The 20583-nt window shown below is 42.5% G+C and overlaps 1 protein-coding gene across 14 annotated transcripts in view; it reads right to left on the bottom strand.

Annotated features, from left to right (window-relative positions):
• Positions 1 to 20583, bottom strand: part of FILIP1 (filamin A interacting protein 1) — a 126992-nt gene that overhangs the window by 20367 nt on the left and 86042 nt on the right. The window contains exon 1 of one of the 14 annotated variants that reach the window (XM_071806863.1): positions 6725 to 6925. The exons of 12 other annotated variants lie outside the window; for them this stretch is intronic. The gene's annotated coding sequence lies outside the window, so the exon portion shown is untranslated. Of the gene's footprint in view, positions 1 to 6384; positions 6604 to 6724; positions 6926 to 20583 lie in introns of those variants that run through there. One more of the 14 variants, XM_071806864.1, reaches the window with a different exon arrangement.

Genomic DNA, 20583 nt, shown 5'->3' with positions numbered 1-20583 from the left:
TACAGATAATACGTTTATCCCCTACTAATATAAGAGCCTTATTCTAAAAGTAGTAACACGACTTAGAAAAGACATAGGTATGCACACTGAATTTACTGTGAAATTACATGGTTTTCAAACCACTGTCAAACTACCAGCAACTCCCATATCCCCTATCAAGACATGTGATGATTCAAATCCACTTGCTCTGCTCATCTGATGTCTGAAGCTTTTCAGCTTCTTTGTAGGCGAGAAACACAGTAAAGTGATAACAGCAGAGCAATTTACCACCTGTTAACTAACTTGCCATAATCAGAACATCCATATCTTAGCAGAGATCGACTTTCATCAGTATTTTTGTCTTAAATGCTGGCCTGTAGATGGTAAAGGGTAAAGCACAGATATACATTCCTCCCTGCTGCCCCAGCAATTAACTGGTGCACAGAGCTCCAGGGCACAATGTTGTACACAAAGGATGTCTCCCAGAGCCCTCACCTGAACCCTAAACTCATAACAACAGCCATATTAACTTAGTCCTCCAGCAACTGTTAATGTTTCACTCATTGCTCCTCCGGGACCAGAATGAACAGGAACTGGAAAGAAAAGCTGTAAGAAAAGAGAAGGAAGCCAGAAAGCAGAACACAGGATGCAGTAGGTAGTGAAGGAGAAGGCTGAAGAATGCATTTGAAAACAAGAGTCGGATAGGATGTGGGAGTAAGAGAATAGGAGGAACCAGCGGGAGAGAGAAAAACAAACAAACCTTACGGCCAACCTTGCTGGGTCACAGATTGTTCTCAAAAAAAATCTCTTTAGTTTTGGCAGCTCTTTGGAAAGGACTGAAAAGGCCTGTAGGTGGATGCCTCATTATGGGTCAAGTTAGAATGTCAAAAGGTAAAAAAAGACCTGCCGCCTCTCACAAAGCATGCATTTTTCACACTGAGGAAGGAACTTTATTAGCATCCAATATATTCCCCGGCTACTTTATCACACTGCTTCAAGCAAAAGTTTCTGCCCAAAAACTCTCCCTCATCTCCCCCAGGCTACATTTTTAAAGAAATAGCATGCGTCCTTCAACAAAGTATTATTTGTTGTGACAGAACAGTGTTCCCGAACCTAGTGATGCTCTAAATGACCCGTCTCCCAAAGTCATGGACATATATACGAGAATATGAGATCTTCAAAACGGAGAATGTTTCCAGCCTCCCTTGTCCACAGGAAAATTTTACAGTGACCTCTATAAATTCAAAACACAGAAGACAGCACTTTATTTTCTTTTTAACAGCCTTGCCACTTGAAAGCCTATGTAGAGAAGCTCAGAAAACTGCATATGTTTTCTAATTCTTAGTCTGTTCATCAAGGGCATGTGTGATTTTCACCCAGCAGTTGCTACAGGTGGTACACACCAGCCAGGCTGCTGAGTAGAGTGCAAAATAATTCACTGGCCACACAATTACCTGAGATCCTACTGGGTACTACTGCTAAGAAGGCCACTGAAAAACAAACAAACAAAAAAAAACCCTGTTAAACTAAGGCAAGAATTCCAGGGATGAGACTGAGCAACAGGAGAAGAAAGTATGTTATCACTGTCACGGCCTTGCAGGAATGTTAGCAGTGGGGAATCACTCGCCTGGCCCCTCTGGGAAAAGCAAAAATAAAGCATGGTAACTGTGCCAATATGGGGAGATGAATTTGCTAACATGTCTGTGCTGAACAAGGTGGGAAGCACTGTGCAGCATTTCATCCTGCCTCAGCTTTTATGCAGTGAAACTAGGCTGCGTAAGATTTGACAAGTGAATTTACACAGAAGGTACTTGACAATACTTCTGTTTTCCATGTCTAGGGAAACTGCTTCTAAAATCTGCTTCTGCGAGGGATGGGTGGAAAAGCAGCATCCGAGTTTACAGATGTCAAAGTTTGCAGATGTCAGAGTAACAGACAAAATCTACACCTTTCCAGTGTTACTTCTAAACACCAAAATAAAGCTGAGTTTAAGCTTGCTCATGCCTTTTCATCCTTGTACAACTATCATAACTCCATGGTTACAGTGGAATTTCAGCAGGATTGCAAGGGGTGATGTTGTCCCCTCTTGACCTTACAACTGATTTATTATCAGACTTCTCATCTGACTGCTGTTGCTGCTAATGTTTGCTAAGTAATGCAGACCTGCGTGGGGTCCAACGCAACACTAAAAGAACCTCAGAAACTCAGAGCATGTGTATCTTCAGCATGTTATCCAGAGCAACTGCACTCTGGATTGTCAAGAGGTTGAAAGTACCTGTATTCAGGTCACAATAAGAGAGGAGAGAGAGAAGAGCTTTAATAATAAAACGGGGGGCTAGATATAGCCGAAACACTGGCAAGCCAACAGTTTGGTACCCCCAGTCCAGTCCCTGTATTTGCTACCTCAATTTTGTTTTTTTTTTTAAGATAGGGAGAAATATTTGGAGAAAACTGGATAATCTGCATTTATCAGTAAAAGTCTCAGGGGCTCAGCATCCAGATCACAGTGGGGAAGCAGGCAGGTCTGCTCAAGTTCCTTGTAGAGAGGGGTACTGTACCTCCTGCTTGTCTCTGGAAAACACTGCTGAGGTCTGTGCAGCACCTTCTCCCCACAGGTTGCCACAAGTATCATGTCAAAACATGCAGCCCTAGTCGTCCTGAACACATGGTCTTCTGCTGCCATGAGGGTCCAGGTAGTCTCTCCCTCTCCTTTCTCTCTGTTCTCCCCACAGTATTTGAAGAATGGGTGCCCTACAGCGTTCAGGATGATCACACTCATCCTTTACAGTAAATGGGATAAATAAAATAGCAAACTCTTATGTATGAATATGTGCGAAGCACTAATTGCCTCAGTTAAAACCAAACACCCCAGAACAATGCTGTTTTCCAATTTTGTACCACAAAGGAAGAAGATGCCTCTGACCCTGACTGGAATGGGGCAGGACACTGGCCTACAAAAGCTACTGATGCAACCTCGCATGGTCCTCGCTGCATCAGGGAGCTGTGTCCCCTGCATTCCTCCACAGACTGCAGCATCAGCTGCTCACAGCTGCACCGGGCAGTGCCAGGGCAGCAGGAGGAAGGTCTGTGGGCAGCAATGCTGGGGATTTAGGAGCATGAAGACTTCCAACAACCAATCTCAGTTTGCAGAGCAGGTAGACACCTGAGTGGAGGAAGAGCAACTATGGACTTAGTTTTCTAACATCCTTCATGAACGGCGTGCTGGAAGCAGAGGATGCACGGTAATCAGGCCCTCACTGTCCCCCTTTCTTTGGTGCTGAAGCATTTTATTGCACAAGGTCTTTCTGCTTCTCCTTCCCTCCTCCAAGCTTCGAACTGATCAACAGAAGCACAATGGGATGCTGATAGCTTCCGAATCCTACCCCTCCAGAGATGGGCTTCATAGAATCAAAAATAACTTAGGTTGGAAAGTACCCTTATGATCATCGAGTTTGACTGTAAACCTAACACTGCCAAGTCCACCACCAAACCATGTCCTTAAGTACCACATCTGCAGGTCTTTTAAACACCTCCAGGAATAGTGACTCAACAACTTCCCTTGGCAACCTATTCCAATGACTGACAACCCTTTCCATGAATAAATTTTTCCTGATACCAAATCTAAACCTCCCCTGGAGCAATCTGAGGCCACTTCCTCTCATCACTTGTTACTTGGTAGAAGAGACTGACACCCACCTCGCTACAACCTCCTTTCAGGTAGTTGTAGACAGTGACAAGGTCTCCCCTCAGCCTCCTTTTCTCCAGCATCTCTTTGCAGACCAGAGTGAGACTTCAATATGAACTGTAAAACTCACAGTTGGAGAATAACGTTGTGGTCTTGAAAGACATTTCACAACAGAAGAGCTCCTATAGGCATTACTGGATTTTAAATGGGATTTATTTTATTTGTAAATTGTAAAAGCAGTAGCTGCAGCAAGACCTTAGCTTAGCAAGAACCATTAGTTCTTGCCTACATTTGTAAAAGAAATTACAAATAGTGGTCAGCAGACGTTTTCTTGCCTTGTGAAGGATCATAAGCTTCATGACTACATTTGAAATATAATAAATTTAGCAGACTGGGAACTCTAAAAAACATGCTTAGCACTGATAGCTGATATGAGAAGCCAATTTACAAAGCGACTCACAATATTTAAAGAAAATATGAAGAAGTTTCAGTTATCAGGAGAAAGATGCACAGTGATTTCCAAAACCCCACCTCTCCCCTCAATAAAGCATTCACTTCAAAATGTTTTAAACAGAGCATGCAAAAGTGAAAAGCCTCCAAAACATTTATGGAAAATTACACCAGTGTTTGCATTGCCCTTCCCATTTGTACTTCCATGAAGACAAGAAAACATCACAAACGCTCATGTGACCTTTTCCATCTCTAGCACAGAAATGGACACTCACCTATGCAAGGAAACTCTGGTAAGGCAGGGCAAGCCAGAGGATGATCTGAAAGGACATAAGCTGCTCCTGCAGACTGTGTACATGTGAATATTTTTGCACCGTATTTCAGCTATGTTGGCCTGGTTTAGCTCCCTGCTTTGCACACAGACTAAGCCAAGCTTCCCAAGGGGTCTCACAATGTCTAATGAAGCACTCACAGGAGGGGCTAACATGGAGGGCACTCTGGAGAGAGGTGGAGACCTTTTTCCTCCGCTATCAAGACAGGGGCAGCAGGAGGAACAGCAGGTAGAAGGAAGAGGATGGGAAGAAGGGAAGCAGGTAGTCTCTGGACGACCTTTTAACTGAGTTTGTACACAGCTTGGAGGTCCACAGAGCTCCCCTTTGCTGCTCTAGCACAAAGCCATCGCAGACATACTGCTCTTGTAGTACCCTGTTTTGCCATTTGAATTCCAAAAAGTTTCTTGCAATGGGATGTGATGACTTCCATCCTATTTTGTGGATGGTCAGTAAGTGAGGGTTAAGAGAAGTGTGTTAACAAGGACTTGGTCACTCTAAGGATGGGCTGACTGACAGCTGATGACGGCTGCTTCCTCCCCAAGGGGCCAACAGCATTTCTGCCACTCATACAGCATCCCAGGGAAGCACTGGGAAAGCAAATACCTTCACAAGCTCATCTTTCCACTTTGGCCCTAAACAGTTTGCTACCACATATGCAGAGTTGGAGAGACACATCCTACTGGCAATTAGGAAACTGCTGCCCATTAAGTGATGTGAGAGGCTGCTTGCTAGAATCCCAGGACAATGAAAACCAGCAAGAGGTGGTTTAACTTAATAAAGGAGTTCCCTCTTCATATTTTTTCCCCTTTTTAATGTACAACAGCTGATTTTGAAGATTATTTCTACAGCCACTGGGAAATCCTCCACATTTAAGGGCTATGTCTGAGTGCTTCCGTGTTTGCTTCCAGGCTGAGATACCCAGAGGCTGAGTTGAAGTGATTCTGAGCACTTACAATTTCAGCTAAAATCAAAGAAAGCCAAAAGGTGGTCAGGCTCTCTAGGAAGCAAAACATGCAGTTCTAACACTCAGGTTGGGAAATTTAATATTAAGTAACACTTTCAAATCATCAGCTTCAGTCCCTCCCTCACATCCATCTCAACTGAGAGAAGATGTAAATGAGATTTGGATCCCATGGTAAGAGTAAAGCACATCTGTGTTGTTTTCTCCTTTCTATTCATTAAACTTGAAAGACAAGGTACAGAGATAAATGTTTGGATGACCTTGCTACATAACTTCCCGAGATGCCCTTCAATTTATCACAGAAAACAAATAAAAACTTGTAAAAAACTGGTTATCAGTTCCAGTGACTCTAAAGACAAACTTTGTGGCTACCTACTACACAAAGCTGAGGCATAAAAACCCCATATATTCCTCATTGCTGAATTAACGTTTAAGAAGTGACTGTATCAAACTATTTCAAATGCAATTCAATAATCCTGCTACTTCAGAACCATATGACAGTTCCCAAATTATAGTAAATATTTTCTTTATTTAGGACATATTGCTTGCCTTCTACAACAATTTTTTGTCCTGTTTTTTTTTTTTTGTTTCTAACACTGGTTTTGTAAAACTTAAAATCCAGCTTGCTGAAATAGTTCATTCTTGTTGAAGCTGTCTTACTTCAACTGAACATTGAGCAAGGGCAGTATTTTGGAATAAGAACACTTACTAGATTCGGAGTCCCACCACCTTGCTAGCACCTTGTTCACAGAAGAAAAGCACCAAAGATCTTTAAGACCAAAAGACGAGCAGAACCCGTCCAGGCTATGAAACAGTATCGTAACCGGACAGGAACTTTGTTCCAGCCCGCCAATTAAGACATCCACATTAATTTCGCAGGTCAGAGGAGAGGAAGGGGGATGAGCAGAAAGCATACAGACAGCATCCGTGAGAAAAGGAAGCAGCAGCGCTCAGCTGAGAGATGAAATTTGCCAAACCTGTCTCCGAGCTGCCGCTATCCTTCCCTGACCCCTCGATGCGCTGTCCCGGCGAGGAAGCCCCGCGGCACGGCCCCTCCAGGCGCACCCTCCAGGGCTCCAGCCAAAACCTTCAATCCAGCGCGGTTCTGCCCCGTCCAGCTCGGCTGGAGCCGGAGCTGCGGCAGCGGGAGCTGGGCTGTCCCGGCCGCAGACCCTGCTCCAACCTCTCTCCGGCGCCTACGCCTGTGCCCAGCGCAGCCGGTTAACCCGTGAAGTGCGCATGTACAAGAACAATTAGCTCCGCTCAAATTAATACATCAATATTTAAAAAAAAAAAAAAAAAAGGGAAATCGCTTACCTTATAATTAGACTTTTTTTTTTTTTAGGCTGCCAATAAAATAATTAAAAATGATAATTTCGCAGCACGGCTCGGCCCCTCCGCCCTCCCGTCGCTGCCATGTCCTCCGCGCACTGCAAGGTGAGGGCTGCGCCCCGCCGGGGGGTCGGGGGGGCCGGGGAGGCTGGAGGGCTGCATTGTGCGCTCCCTCCCGGGGCAGGGGGAAGGGGAGGAGCCGCCGCCGCGCCTCGGCGAGCAAGTGGGTTGGGGATGGTTTCACTGGCTTGGTGGCTGGCTGCTGCCAGCCCTTCGTTTAGCATCCCTTCCCCGGAGTTTATTATTGACAGCCCCCTCCGGGCTTACGGTTTATAGGTGAGCGATTAAGAAATAATAATTTGATTTCAGGGAGCCCCTGTGAATTGCTTTCGCTCGACTGAACTGGGATGCATAAAAGCAATGCTTCCCAATTTGAGCTGCCAATTCATCCTTCCGACTCAAGAAAAGTTCCTGTTGCTTTTCTCTTGTCTTGGTGGTGTTTGAAGTGGCAGTACTACTGTTGGTAAGCGCTGACTTATCTTCAGATCAGTTGATAAAGGCATGAACACATGAAGAAAATCCCCTGTGGATTTAATACACATGCGTATTTGTTTTTGAAAATTCATGCATAGTAGTGAAGCCAGCCGAGAGTCTGCATGAAGTCTGAAAAGCACTGTTCTCTTAGCTCCCTGCACTAAATAAATCCTAAATCAGCCCTTTTGTTCCCAAACTAACATGAAAGAATTTGAGAATTCTTTGTGTTTCCCTAATGGTCCCCTAGATTGCTCACAGTCACCTTTTCAGTCTTTACAAGGGGAACTAGAAACCACTCTTCCCTTTCCCTTCCTCTTCCATTTCCTCTTCTCTTTCTTCTTTTCTTCCCTCTTCACCTTCCCCTTCCCATTCACATTCCTCCTTTTTTAAAGAAGCCTGTAATATCCAAAATCACTGAAAGCATATAATGTCAAATATTATTATCCACAAAAATGGACCAGTGTGTGTGTTTACATTTTTGAGAAACTACTTAATTTGATGTTCTTTAATTATTTTTCCTACGGACCCTCACCTCATTCAGCATACAGGCTGGTCAGTGCTCATCTGAAAAGCAGGTGCTTAGTGATTGATTTTATGCTTTTTGTTCAAGGCTTTGTTTACCACACACTCTATTTCTGGATTGGAAAATAGGAGCACAAAGGGACTAGGGTCTAGTTTGGACACCTGCTCTGGGGTATGTCAGATGTGGTTCTCAGTATGCTGCAGGATGGATGCTGCATGTGCTCAGATCACAGCCCCCTTTGCCTCCAGCTCAGCCGTGGGTGCTCCAGACTCCTGCACTTCAGAGCCCACATCTCCAACAAGCTCCCCAAAATCAGAATCAGTCTTTGTCCTGGTTTTGTTAAAAAACAAGTTTCTCTTTTAGTGAATTTTGCCTGTCAGCTAAAGCCTTCATATTAGCTGCATTTTCCTGGAGAACCAGATACATGTTTTGGTAAACCTAGCAATGAAATGCAAACTTATTGATAAGCACGGATGGACATCTTGCGAGAAGGGCAATGAGAAACCGGTGACCAAGAAACTGACCAACGGTGTATAACATTCCATCGACGTGAATACTTCATATAAAAGTGGGAGATCACGAGGATCTCGTCCCTTTTCCTTCCCTTCTTCCTCATGGCTGACATTAGGAGAGGACCTTGCTGGTCGTCCCTGCGAACTGAGGCCTAGTGAGAGACTGAATCCAGCTCTGGTTGGCTACAGAGTCTAATCCAGGACTTTGGGTGCTGGCCCTGCAGTTGCTGAGACTTTCAAGATTGGTTTTGTATATTTTGTATTATTTTCTCTATTCTTATTAGTAGCATTAGTAAAACATCTTTAATTTTTCCAACTCTCTTCTCTCTGTCCTTTTTTTCCCTCCCGATCGCCTGTCCTGAGTGGGAAGGGGGGAGAGGGAGGGGCAAAAGGGGGAAGTGTGGGGGAGAGGAGGTTAACAATACATCTGCCAGGGTTTGATTGTCACCCCGCAATCTTAACCCTTGACAGTCTTAAATTGAAAAATGTTCACTGCCCATGTAAATTAGCTTCACATGACTTAACTAGCGCCATGTAGGAAATCCATCACACAGACTCAACAGGAGTAAGTCACATTTTCCAAGGAAAGCCTTAATAATTCTCTCCGTTTTTATATTGCCCTACCTCATTTACTAAATACTTTCCAAAACTTGAAGTTGGGGTCTTATGGATAAATCCTTGCCTCCTGTGTACAAAGCTGATGCATCTCAACATGTTTTTATTTTTCCAGTGTCAGAGGAAAGGTTTCTGTACAAAACTTGTGTTTGATTATCCAGTTACAAATGAGCATATGTATTGAGGGGATGATGTTCTGCTTAACCTACTTACTGTGTCCTTCACAATCCTAATAGCTGTTCTGGTAGAGCTACGTACTCTTTAAAAAGAGGAAATGGCATGCACAATGGCTAACACTAAAATAAATATCCACCGTCAAAATTTAATGATGTGGCAGTATATTGGCATTTAGGGAGATCATCAGAAGAGTTTAGATCCTTTAGATTGCTTGCATAAAAGTCTACACTGACTTAAGAAAATTATTGATAGCAATAGCAGGTTGTCAACCTCAAGGCAGTTTGATACTAGAAGAGCACAGAGCACTTTGCAAGTAGGTTTCTAAACTATCTGCTGACAGACGGGTTTGACTGTGATCAGCAGCTGGGAGTGAGGCTCTGCAGGAGGACAACTGATCACACACCCTGTCCCAGGTGGCTCTGAGCTCTGAGCTGGTGGCACAGCTTGTCCCACCCAGTCCTGCTGCACCCGCTGTTCAGTCCCAGGGTCCTCCTCACCTCTGCACTCCATTTCTAACCCCCACCGCTCCCAAATCCACAACCGTCATAGATGTCCCTTCATATCTGCTTTGGCTCTTCTCCGATCTGTGATACCATGCTGGTCCAGGCTGGAACTGCAAGAAGCACACCTCTCCTCATCTGTGTTTTTATGGTCTCAGCTCAGAGCAGAAATTTCAGGGACATCAAGAGGAGCTTAATATTTATTTTAGGAAAGCAGCTGTTAGTCTATAGCAATCAGCTTTGTACAGATGTCACATGAAGAAGGGAGAGGGCACTGTGGGTCTGGGACAGAAGGAATCACTCGTCATGAAGTCTGACCACTCACAGTCACAGCAGCCATGTAGTGGACATAAGCCTACCGCACACACTTTGAAGTATTATCTCTACTCATCACGGATTTGGCAGCAAAATGACAGCAGACAGAACCTTAACCTGCCATGAGAAGACCAGAGGATGACCGAGGGCGCTGCCAGTGTCCCTTCCTGGCAAGGAACGTGTTAAAGGGCATGCCCAGATGTTGCTACAGAGTCTGTCCTGGTCTAAGCCACTGTGCCCTGGTGCAAGCAGAGTCACAAGGAAGTGTGTGGTGTCCTCTGGAGGGTGCTACATCATAAAACCACAGAATGGTTGAGGTTGTGAAGGACCTTGGAGATGTTCAGTCCAGCCCTGCACAGGTCCAGTTAGAAAAGGTTGAACAGGGCTTGCTCTACCCAAGTCCCAGATACCTCCAATGATGGAGACATGACAACCTGTCTGAGCAACCCATTCCAGGGCCTGTTGAAAAAAATCTAGATTAGGTCAGATCACTAAGACAAGGTGACATACACCACATATGTACCTCATGGTAATCACCAGCAGCACCTGTGACCACCAGTGATCCTCAGAGGGGACTTATGCCAGACCACCAGCTCCCCAATCTTATTCTGCAGCTTAGAAATAAAAGCCGAGGGAAGGTGACGTAGAGTCACTGGAGTTGTCTGGATGTGAGCCAGCAGACAACTGGATACAAGACTTGTTAGTGAAAGTGCAGCGTGGTAGTGGTGAGCCTACACACCCTGCACTAGCTGAGATGTGTTTGTACCACCACCACCCTGCATAATTAAAGTATTCTCCATCACCAGTCTAAATACTCCATATACCCACCACTACAGCAGTATCAGAGCTATAGAGGACATCATGTAGAATGTCACAGCTAAGGTCAAATAGGCCTTTAACCTTTATAACTTCTACTGCATAGGAATCAAATTATATGTATATATAACAATATAAAGCTACTCCATATGTTGTTATTTCTCGATAGTACCTTCATTTTTAAGTCACATCAAAGGCTGGGAAAAATCTAACTTGCTCCCCAGAATTTCATGAATCTTTTTGTTTATGCTTTCATTGGGATGAAGTAGACCAAGAAATACATTCCTGAGTAAAACAGCACTGAACAACACTGGGAGACCAGATTAAAAAAACACCAAGAAATAAAAGCAGGGAGGAAATAGACAGGAATCCCAAATTCCAACTCACCTCTGAAAGTCAGCAATTGTACTGTTTATCTGGCACAGTTGTCTGCTATAAAGGAGAGTAACTGGGAAGCAAAAGGTAGAATTGGTTTAACTATTTAATGATGTGCTAATAGACTACACATTTCTTTGATATGTTGCTCTCCTTAAAAATATGCTAAACTGTGCGCAGCAATGGATTGCTCTTGTGGATCTTAGAGACTTGTAACAAATGATTGCCTGATTATAAAATTCCCTGTAAGCAGGGCTTTGTAACCTTTCCAGCGGACTGCCCTACTCTCTGTTGGCTCTTTATCTTCAGTGCAGAAACACATGTAACATTTACAGTGAAGGCAGAACTCGCAACTTTTTCCAAGTTAGCTCTGACATGTTAGGAGAAGCCTGAATATTTCTATTTGCACAAAACAAAACTATTCCTGAAATTGTGTTGATTTAAATACGTGAAAAAGTACACTGTGTAGCTTGCCAGACTTAATGGTTTTGTTTGTTAAACAGCCGAAGCAGTGAAAATCTTCCATCATTTCCCATCCCCGCCTTGCTTCTTTTGGTAAGTTAAACCCTTTTGGTAAGTCAAACTCGTTTGGTAAATCAGACTTGTCCTCCACTTCTACTTAGCCAGTTGCCTGCTCTGAGCACAAGAGATATTAATGAGTTTGGTGGCATCTTGACAGAACATGAGAACTTTGAATGCTGAGGGAGGGAAGAGGCTGAGTTTAATTTGCTGCTGAAAATAGAGTGAACAAGGTGATCTGTTGGGCCTTTCGAGCACAAATAAATAACAAAGATAAATATAATAAATTCTTGAAACATGACTTTGTAGGAAAAGCCTGAGAAAAAGACTTCAAGTTGAACTCTGTCCTGTTATTTCTCAGGCAATACATTTTATATTGCATACGTCATGCACACTAAAAAGCTTGATTTGGTGAGCTGCACTGACAACTGGCTTTGTTCACCTTTGTTCTTATTTAAAACAGGTTGTATCATGCAGCTGTTAGAGAAACTGTGCACACACAAACACAGACATTCACACACTGGCTTTTTTATTACTCCCCAGATCTTTCTAAATAAGTCATGCTGCCTAGATTTAAAATTGTTTTTCTCTTTGCAGCATGAAATTGCCTTATGTTAGGATCTGCTGCCTCTTATGGAAGCATGATTGAAAAGTTTAACAAAAGCATTTCTGGTTTTGTTTTATTTTTCCACCTTTTTTTTTACCCCCCCCCCCCCCTTTTGGTTTTCTGCTTTCTTAACACTTGCATGTATCCTTTTGATATCTGGGAAAGCTCAGTATCTCCATTACTGGTGGGACTCCCTGAAGATTACAGCTGAAGTAGGTAGATTACAGCTGAAGTAGGACCCATCAACACAGCTAATTGTACCAAGTCAAAGATACCATTTTGTAGTGGTGTCCAGGACCTTAGCAAAGTGCAACATGGCAGGATGGTTCCTTGCTTTCCTCTGTGGAACTGCCATTTTAAGCATTGCCACCTTTACGTATCTGTGCTTTATCAAAGCGCCCCACTAGTGCCAACTTCACCTGCTCTGGTGTCCACCTTTGCTTTCCTAAATTACTCACTTTTGATGTGGTAGGTGTTCATGTGGAAAAATGCCATGGAGGAGTGAGCTTGAGGCCTTTAGAACAGGGAGCTGTGCTTATTCTCAGCTCACCAGGAGAGACTCTGTCTTTTGACAGTGTCTCAGCCTCTTGTTCAAGTTGTGTCTGGGACATTAATTAACCCTGACTGATTTTCACCTGCATGTTTCTTTTGTTGTCTTGGCAGGTGGTTCGCTGGTGTTGCCCCCCTCTCACCCAACTTCTCCAAGTGTGGGTTTATAGAACAGAAATACTCCATCTAGAGATAAGGGTCACATTTTAAAGCATGACAATAAGTAACTCATAAAGAACAGTAGTGAATATTCCCTTACTGGAAACTGAAAATCAACGCAAAATTACTTTTCTTCTCTAAGATCTTTTGGTGCAAACAAGTTCTGGGAAGTCCCAGTGCCTGTGCTGTGCTGCATCAAACAACATCATCAGTATGATACCTTCTGCTTAATTTTTGATGTATTTTCCTTTATATGTCTTCTGCTTGCAGCTTGGTCTCTGTTCTATGTCATCTCTTTACCATCTTTCTTCCCTCTGTCACCCATGTGGAAGGCTCTGCAGCAGTTTACTTTTGTCAACAGCTAGTTCCCTTCACCACTCCCTCTGTTCTCATGTATCTCTTAATTCAGATTCGTTTCCCATATTCTTTGTCTTGTGGCTGGCATCCCCTGCCCTCAACCTGCCTCTTCACTGTTTGTTGTCTTTTACCTTCCAGTTCCATCAGTTCAGTTCTTGCCACGTTGCTTTAACTCCTGCTGACCTTTTCTTGACTTCCTTATAATAATGTATGTGATGGAGTGAATAACACAAAGAATTCCTGTTTTAGCATAAAGCAACCCAAGTGATGATGTCTGGACCACCATGACAGGGCTTCAAACATGGGAGAAGTGTTCGAAAAAAAAGAGTGAAGAGCTTTAAATTCTAGTTTTAGGAAGTAGCATCATTCGTATAATTGCATGCACTGAGCTAGTCAAGCATGGAAAAGCTCACACAGCTGTACAGCAGCAATGCAGCTTGAAAGCAAGAGTCTGCTCGAGTGGAGTCAGTATAAAAACTCCATTTCCCTCAACACAGGGTCTCAGATTTTAGAAATACAGGCTACGTGTGCACTGTTTCGTATTATACTTGCCTACATCAGTCACAGCTTGACATAGGGATAAAACAATACACACCTATAAAAGCGGAGAAAAGTAATTAATGTCATGAAGATTCCTTCTTGATGTGGCTTCCTGTGAGCACCACATTCAGTGACTTAGCAAATAATGAATCCTCAGTAAAATTTTCAAATGCTGTAGAAGCAGTCAGTGGCTGCTTTTATGGACTAAAGATAGACTGATAGATTTTAACAACATCAGCACTGAGTAGCCCTGGCTGTCACACCACATCCTAATGTGCTGCATCCCAACTCTCAGTTTGAAAGGCTCTGAAGGTATTTATGCTAACACTCATGCCAGGACCCTCAGCTCTTTCCCTGAACACAAGGGAGCACACACCTGCCCACTATATTGATCTCGCAACTCCACCTTTGCTAGTGCTTTTTGCCCCTGTGTTCTGGAGGTGCAGCATAAATGGACATGTCCTCCTTCCTCCGTCTTCTCCCCCGCAAAAAAACAACCAATCAAACAAAAAAACCCCACACAAGCCCCCCAAAAGCAAAATGAAATGAAACAAACCAACCAGAAAAAAAAAAAAAACAACATACTTACACAAGCTTTTCTACTACCACATAACTAGTTACTACAGCTCATGCAATTCTTAGGTTTGCTGCTTGCATTATAAAATTTATGTCTACTGAGAGGGAATTAGAGAAGAGACTGTCCCCACTATACACCCCACAGCACTCACCCAGGGCCTAGACTCCCCCACGGCTTGAGCATGCTATTTTAACCTCCTACTTGTATAGATTTTTGAAATGCAATTAATAAAGAATTTTAAGAGAGGAAGATTTTAAAAACATAACTTAAAAAAATCATACCCCACACACTCCCATATTAATCTGAATGTTCATAGATGCCTGATTTTTGAGCAGATCTGTATCTCAGTCATCCAAACTTGCTGTTGCACATCCTTGGAAGTGCCACTGTCTTGCCTGAGCTGAACATCATTCTCCACTTGTGGTTACATGGACCTCATGAAATACATGTATTTATACACACAATGGTGAGGAGCTTGTTCTGAGGACCAGGGAGACAAGGGCTGACCACAAACATCACATAAGGCTGGGAGCCATAGGTGCTTCCATTCCAAGGAAGACTTGCAAGGCGGCTGCCTCTTGCCTCAGCACCTGTGAGCTGCATTACTGGCCCAGGGAGTAACATAGCTGGTTTTATTTCTCTTCTCAGTCTGAAATAATTCCAGCTTGCACTACCCCTTTCCAATAATGTCCCAACCACCAGCCTATTGAGCATTTGGATGGTGGAAGGACAGGGAAAACTCATATACCCAGATGGAGAGCAAGCAAGGAGAAACCGGGTCGGTTTCATACAGTAAGTGTGAATTAGAAGGTGCTCTTTTTTGCTTCTGCTTGCTTTAAAATTTCTTTTTACCATGCCTGTGTTGCTCTCTGAATAGCTACAGGGCTTATGCATCTTGGCTGTGCTGTTTTCTAACAGGTATTTGGCTGGCAGCTGTTGACTTCCACTGAGCATCCTCACTTACAAATCACTATTATTTTAAAAAATGTTATAGTGACATAAGTGCAAATGATGCATTGCACATAAAGAGAGGCAAAATCAGTTTGGAAAAATTTACAGCCTCCTTGGTAGAATCAATAGGCAATACTGACAAAAAATAATTCAAAACATGAAAGTGTTATTTGGCTGTAGAAATTATGTAAAAATAATATGGCAATAAATTATTATTATCATAACCAGAAATGCATATAGAAGTTATATAAAAATATAATAATACAGGAAATATATGTTGTTAAGTTATTTTGCAGGAGAGCAAACTCTTATCCAGGGTCTATAACTCCAGTCAGAAAACTGCTGTATGTAATACATTTCTATGTGCGTATAAATACTTGTACGGGTACATGCACACACAGTTTTAACATTTTCAGAGTTCCTACCCTGATTCTCATTAATCCCATTAATCAAGAAGCGCTCTGCTGACTTCAAAGGAATTTCACCAGTGCCAGCTTTGTGCTCACAAAATCCAGCGTCAGGTTGGCCTTTTTCACAGATTAGTTATTTCCTAAGACTCGAAGAAGTTTAATGTAGAGACCTCGGTGTGCTCATGATGGGCACAAAGTGCTAGTGCTCGCCACTGGGAGCAAGTCGGACCAACAGCACTCGGTCTGTCAGGTGAGGACATGGGCCGGTCAAACCAGGACACACTCTTCTCCACCGCAGGATTAGCGGTGCCCACAAAGCCGAAGCTGGGTGACTACAGCTGCCAGCAGCAGTGCCCTGTCCTCCACACCACCCGCCTGCCTGTCACCCCTGTGGACACGGTGTTGCACCTACCGGTTTTGGAAACTAGGGTTGTATCGCAGCCAGTAATCTGCAAAATGAAAAAATGTGGAAAGCTATGCATCATTTTTAAACAAGTCATCTAGGAAAAGCCTGACATTTAAATAATGAAAGAGAATATGTCTATCGCCTTCCAGTTCCTCTGAAAATAAACATTTTAAATGGAACTGTACAGGAACTTTCATCCTGTGATAGATATACTTGTCACCAAGAGATACTTTTTCACCTACGACATAATTGCTATCATCAGAAAAGCATTGCTGTCACTCTGCTATAATTTAGCCTCATTTTCTGCTCTTTAATTTGTCTTTTCTCATTAGGCTATTAGATATTCAGCTACGTTACTATTAATCATTTCTTAACATAAGCAACTGAATAACAGAGCTGTGTGAATAACTGATTTTTCAGTTCCAGAGCTGAACCAAAAATTCAATAAGTAATTATCAAAGAAGAGATTTATTTTTCTCTTTCATTCAAGTGAAAAAAAGTTTCACGTGGATTTCAGTGAAACGTGTTCATCTTGAATAAGTAATTTTTGTCATTTTAAGAAAAGCAGTAGATAGAGAGGACCATAACTCAGCACCTTTCATCAAACAAACAAGTGAAAAAGCCTCACTTTTTGGAAGATGGAGAGACCTGGCACAGTGAATTCCTGTGTCTTGGTGAATTTGAATACCCAGGCACTGACCTACAAGAAGATTTTCATCCCTTTGGTGAAAAGAACTCAATAAGGATGTAAATGACTTGTAAGAATGGAACAATTTTAGCTGGGACAAGCGGGAACAGATGCCCCAAGAGACCCGATGACAAGACCTGGAAGGGCTCCTCAGGGAGGTGGGTTCAGATCCCGGCAGGCTGATGGGACAACTGAAAGTCTTTCACAGTCTAGGTGAATGTCATCATTACAGGGTTATTTGATATGGTTTTTAGGTAGCTGGTCTTGTGACTTAGGCCAATGGATTTTCTTTAAGGACATTTGTGATTATTATCTTACACTCCAAATGGCATTTTTAAATGATTTTTTAAAAAAAATTGGTCAAACACTAACTATGGCAACACAATATTATAATCACAGGCACTTCACAAATACATGCTGAATTATAGATTTTGTGTTCTGCATTTCTTCCCCCTCACATTTGCACAAGCTTTGGTAAATTTCACAAGAATATTTATTTTGAATTTTTGCACCCCCTGGGAATTTTTCTTCTGCCTTAAGATTTTTCCATATAGAAGCCTAAAAAAGAAATGGTAGCTGAAATGATGCAAATATTGAACTCATTATTTGTATTCTTCACTGCAGGAATGAGAAGGGATGAACAATTTAGCGCCCTTTTTGGGAAAGAAGATGGCAATAGCATTACATCTGTTTAGGGTTAGGAAAGATTATATCTAGGCTCATCAAGTCAGAATAACCCCCCAGGTCAGATAAGATCTTGAAGTTCTTTAGACAACTTAGTGGAAGTTATCTGACTATGTAGGAGACGCCTTGAATATTTGCAGGACATTAACCAAAATAGTAAGTCATATACTTCAGTAATCAGTCTGTACACCTCTGCACAGGTAAACTTCCATTTAAACACAAAGAAAATATCCTACATGTTCAAGCTTGAGTGCTTAGTGTATTAGTATTTGTGCTTGTAAATAAGTGGCATCTATATGATTTTTTTAGAAATTCACTGAAACCTGGCACTTCAGCTGAAACCTGTTTCTAATCTTTCTGAATGAGGAAACAATTTTCCCTACATGACCCTGATTCAGTTCTTGTTTTCTTTGCCTAAAAAATGACAACTTAAAAAGATGGCCTCAGTAGAGCTGTGAACTGGTATTTATTTCAGTAGTATAATAACTCTGAAACATGCCAAAAGCCCCTTAAATGTTAAAATTGTTACCTATTGCACCCTGGACAGAGTTTGAGTTCGTGAGTAGATTTTGAATGAAGTCATTTTTTCCCCCTGTCTGACCTGGGAACATTTGAATTGATGATTTTAGCAAGCAAACTTGCTAGGAATAATGAACTACATATAGTTTTGTATAATAATTCTCTCTCAAGGGCCATGAAGCTGATGCCTACTTAGAAATAATTTTGGAAGAATAGCTGAAACAACACATGATGCCATTTTATATAATCCCAGAAGTGACTGAAAGACTGGACAGTTTTGAGGACTATCCAAGTGTGAAGAGATGGATTTGGATTAGTCCCAGCTCATGGCAAGCCTCACATTGTGTAAGACTTGCAATCTTTCATATTGTTTCTCCACAGTCTGATGTGGCTGTTTGCTCTCTCATTTTTAAATTACCTTTGGAGCCGTTTTGTTGGAACTTGGGACCAGATTCATTAGTTAAAACATAAACTTTGGGCAGTTGCTGCCTTGCAGTCAGCTAGAGCCGTAAAACAGGACCTGCAAAATGGATGACCTTCAGATTTACTTAACTCTGCAGAAATGGTATTTGTCATTGCCAGGTTTTTTCATTTGTTTCTTTTGATAGACTAGCACAGAATTTGTGATCTGTGATCCTGTGAATGTATTACATTGATAGAAAATAGCCAGTGTTTCCACACCATACAGATAGCATGTCAGCCTAAAAGAAAATAATAAAAACCGTACTGTTGCCCTGGTCTTCTACATTGTAAGATTAAAAGTTTAGAGATGCACTTACTGAAAAGTAGACAGAGAGTGACTCAGTTCTCTACTACAGCCAGTAATGTGCAGTACGATGAGTAACTACTGTAGGCAATTCCCACAGTCCCATCGGGCTGGCTTCTCCTTTTTTTGGGTCACAGTTTGGAAACCAGGACGCAGAAGCAATCACCAAATGAGAAAAGAGTCAGAGTACAAACATAGATAAGAAGTCTTGGAGAAAAAAAATACTAAAAATTTTTCTGTAGAGTAGCCTTATTTCCAGACTTTAAAGGAATCACCAACAGATTGCACAGTTACAGGCCCAAATCTGTGCTATATGTTTGCACCTTATACCTCACCCCAATGTCTCCATATGGGGCTATTCTTACCACAGAATTTGGCCTTAAACTGGTAAATCACAGAGGTTTATTAGCCCTGAACACTTCATACTTTTGGCTTGATTGTTCTCTAAACAAGCAATTGACTGATGGATACTCTGCCCTGCTGTCTTCCTGCCAGCTTCTTTATTTTACAATCTCCATGAAAATCAAGAGAAAATGCAAACTGGAAGGGTAACACACACAAAATCTCCAAGCTATGTCACATTCCAGCCTTTACACGTTTGGGTCCATGAAATAAAGGGAAACGAAAAGGCAAGCATTTCCCAGTGAAAGGCTTGGTGCTGCCGTCTCGTGGGAAAAGGGAGAAGGGGAGCTTTGGTCATAAAAACAGAAATGCGAAAAAGGGGGGTTGGAAATTAAAAACTTGCTAACACCAACACTCCCATTTTTGTTTCAAGACGGCTGTGTGCTTTATTGCTCGCAGATCAGTTTCCTTTGCAGGTGATGTGGGCCCAGAATTACATCACCAGCAGAACAGCCAAGAGCATCTCTGTGCCAGGATGACCAAAGCCGAGAGGAATGTATTATCACAGACCTCCGAGGGACTTGCCAGTGCATTCCTTGCTGGGGGTGCTGTGATGGGGGAGGCAGAGAGGAGACAATTTTACGCGAACACTGAAAGGAAACTTTGTGGAGGAAAGATCTGGGGTCACAGTCCTGCTGTCTCCTCTAAGCAGATCTAATTATGGCCATGTACTTCAAAAAGAGGGTTTAACTAAAACCATATTTAGCAGGGCACTGCTTAGGAAGTACAGACTGAATCCTCAGCCTTGCCTTTGAGGAAAACGTTAAATGCTTCAGTGCACTGGGAACACTGTTGCTGTGGCTGTGAAGAATAATTTGAAGCTGCAGCAAGGAAAGCAAGAGCCAATTTAAAATCCTCATCACTTTCAACAAAGTCTTACAATAAAATGTGACTAAACATAATATCAATGCTTTCAGGCAGACTATACTTGCATTAGATAGTGGCTGTGTATTTACTGTTACATTGTCTGGCGGTGTAAAAGAGTCTCAGGGATCATGCTGGAAATGATCAAATTGCTCACAAAGCAGTTGCACAGATCTCCCTTAATGAGCTTCGACAAAGCCTTTCTGCCACATCCCACCCTCTATTCTACAAACCATGTCCACGCATATGAAAGAAACTCCCTCCTCTCCAAATTTTTGATGGCTTTCAGCTTTTTTCTACCATCCATCCTGCGGGACTGGCTCAGTGGTCCTCACCACAAGGCTGTTTCTGAACCATTAAAATCAATGGGAGCTTTCCAACGCTTTCAATAGCTGCAGAATGTGCTGTCAACAAACTGGATTAAAAGGAGAGTACAAGACAAATTGTTCAGAGATTAGCACTTCTAAAAATGTCAGGAT

This window comes from Patagioenas fasciata, chromosome 3 (genome assembly GCF_037038585.1).
Source record: "Patagioenas fasciata isolate bPatFas1 chromosome 3, bPatFas1.hap1, whole genome shotgun sequence".
Taxonomy (NCBI): Eukaryota; Metazoa; Chordata; class Aves; order Columbiformes; family Columbidae; genus Patagioenas; species Patagioenas fasciata.
The sequence above is the reverse complement of the archived record's forward strand: the minus strand, read 5'-3'. Positions and strand labels throughout refer to the sequence as shown.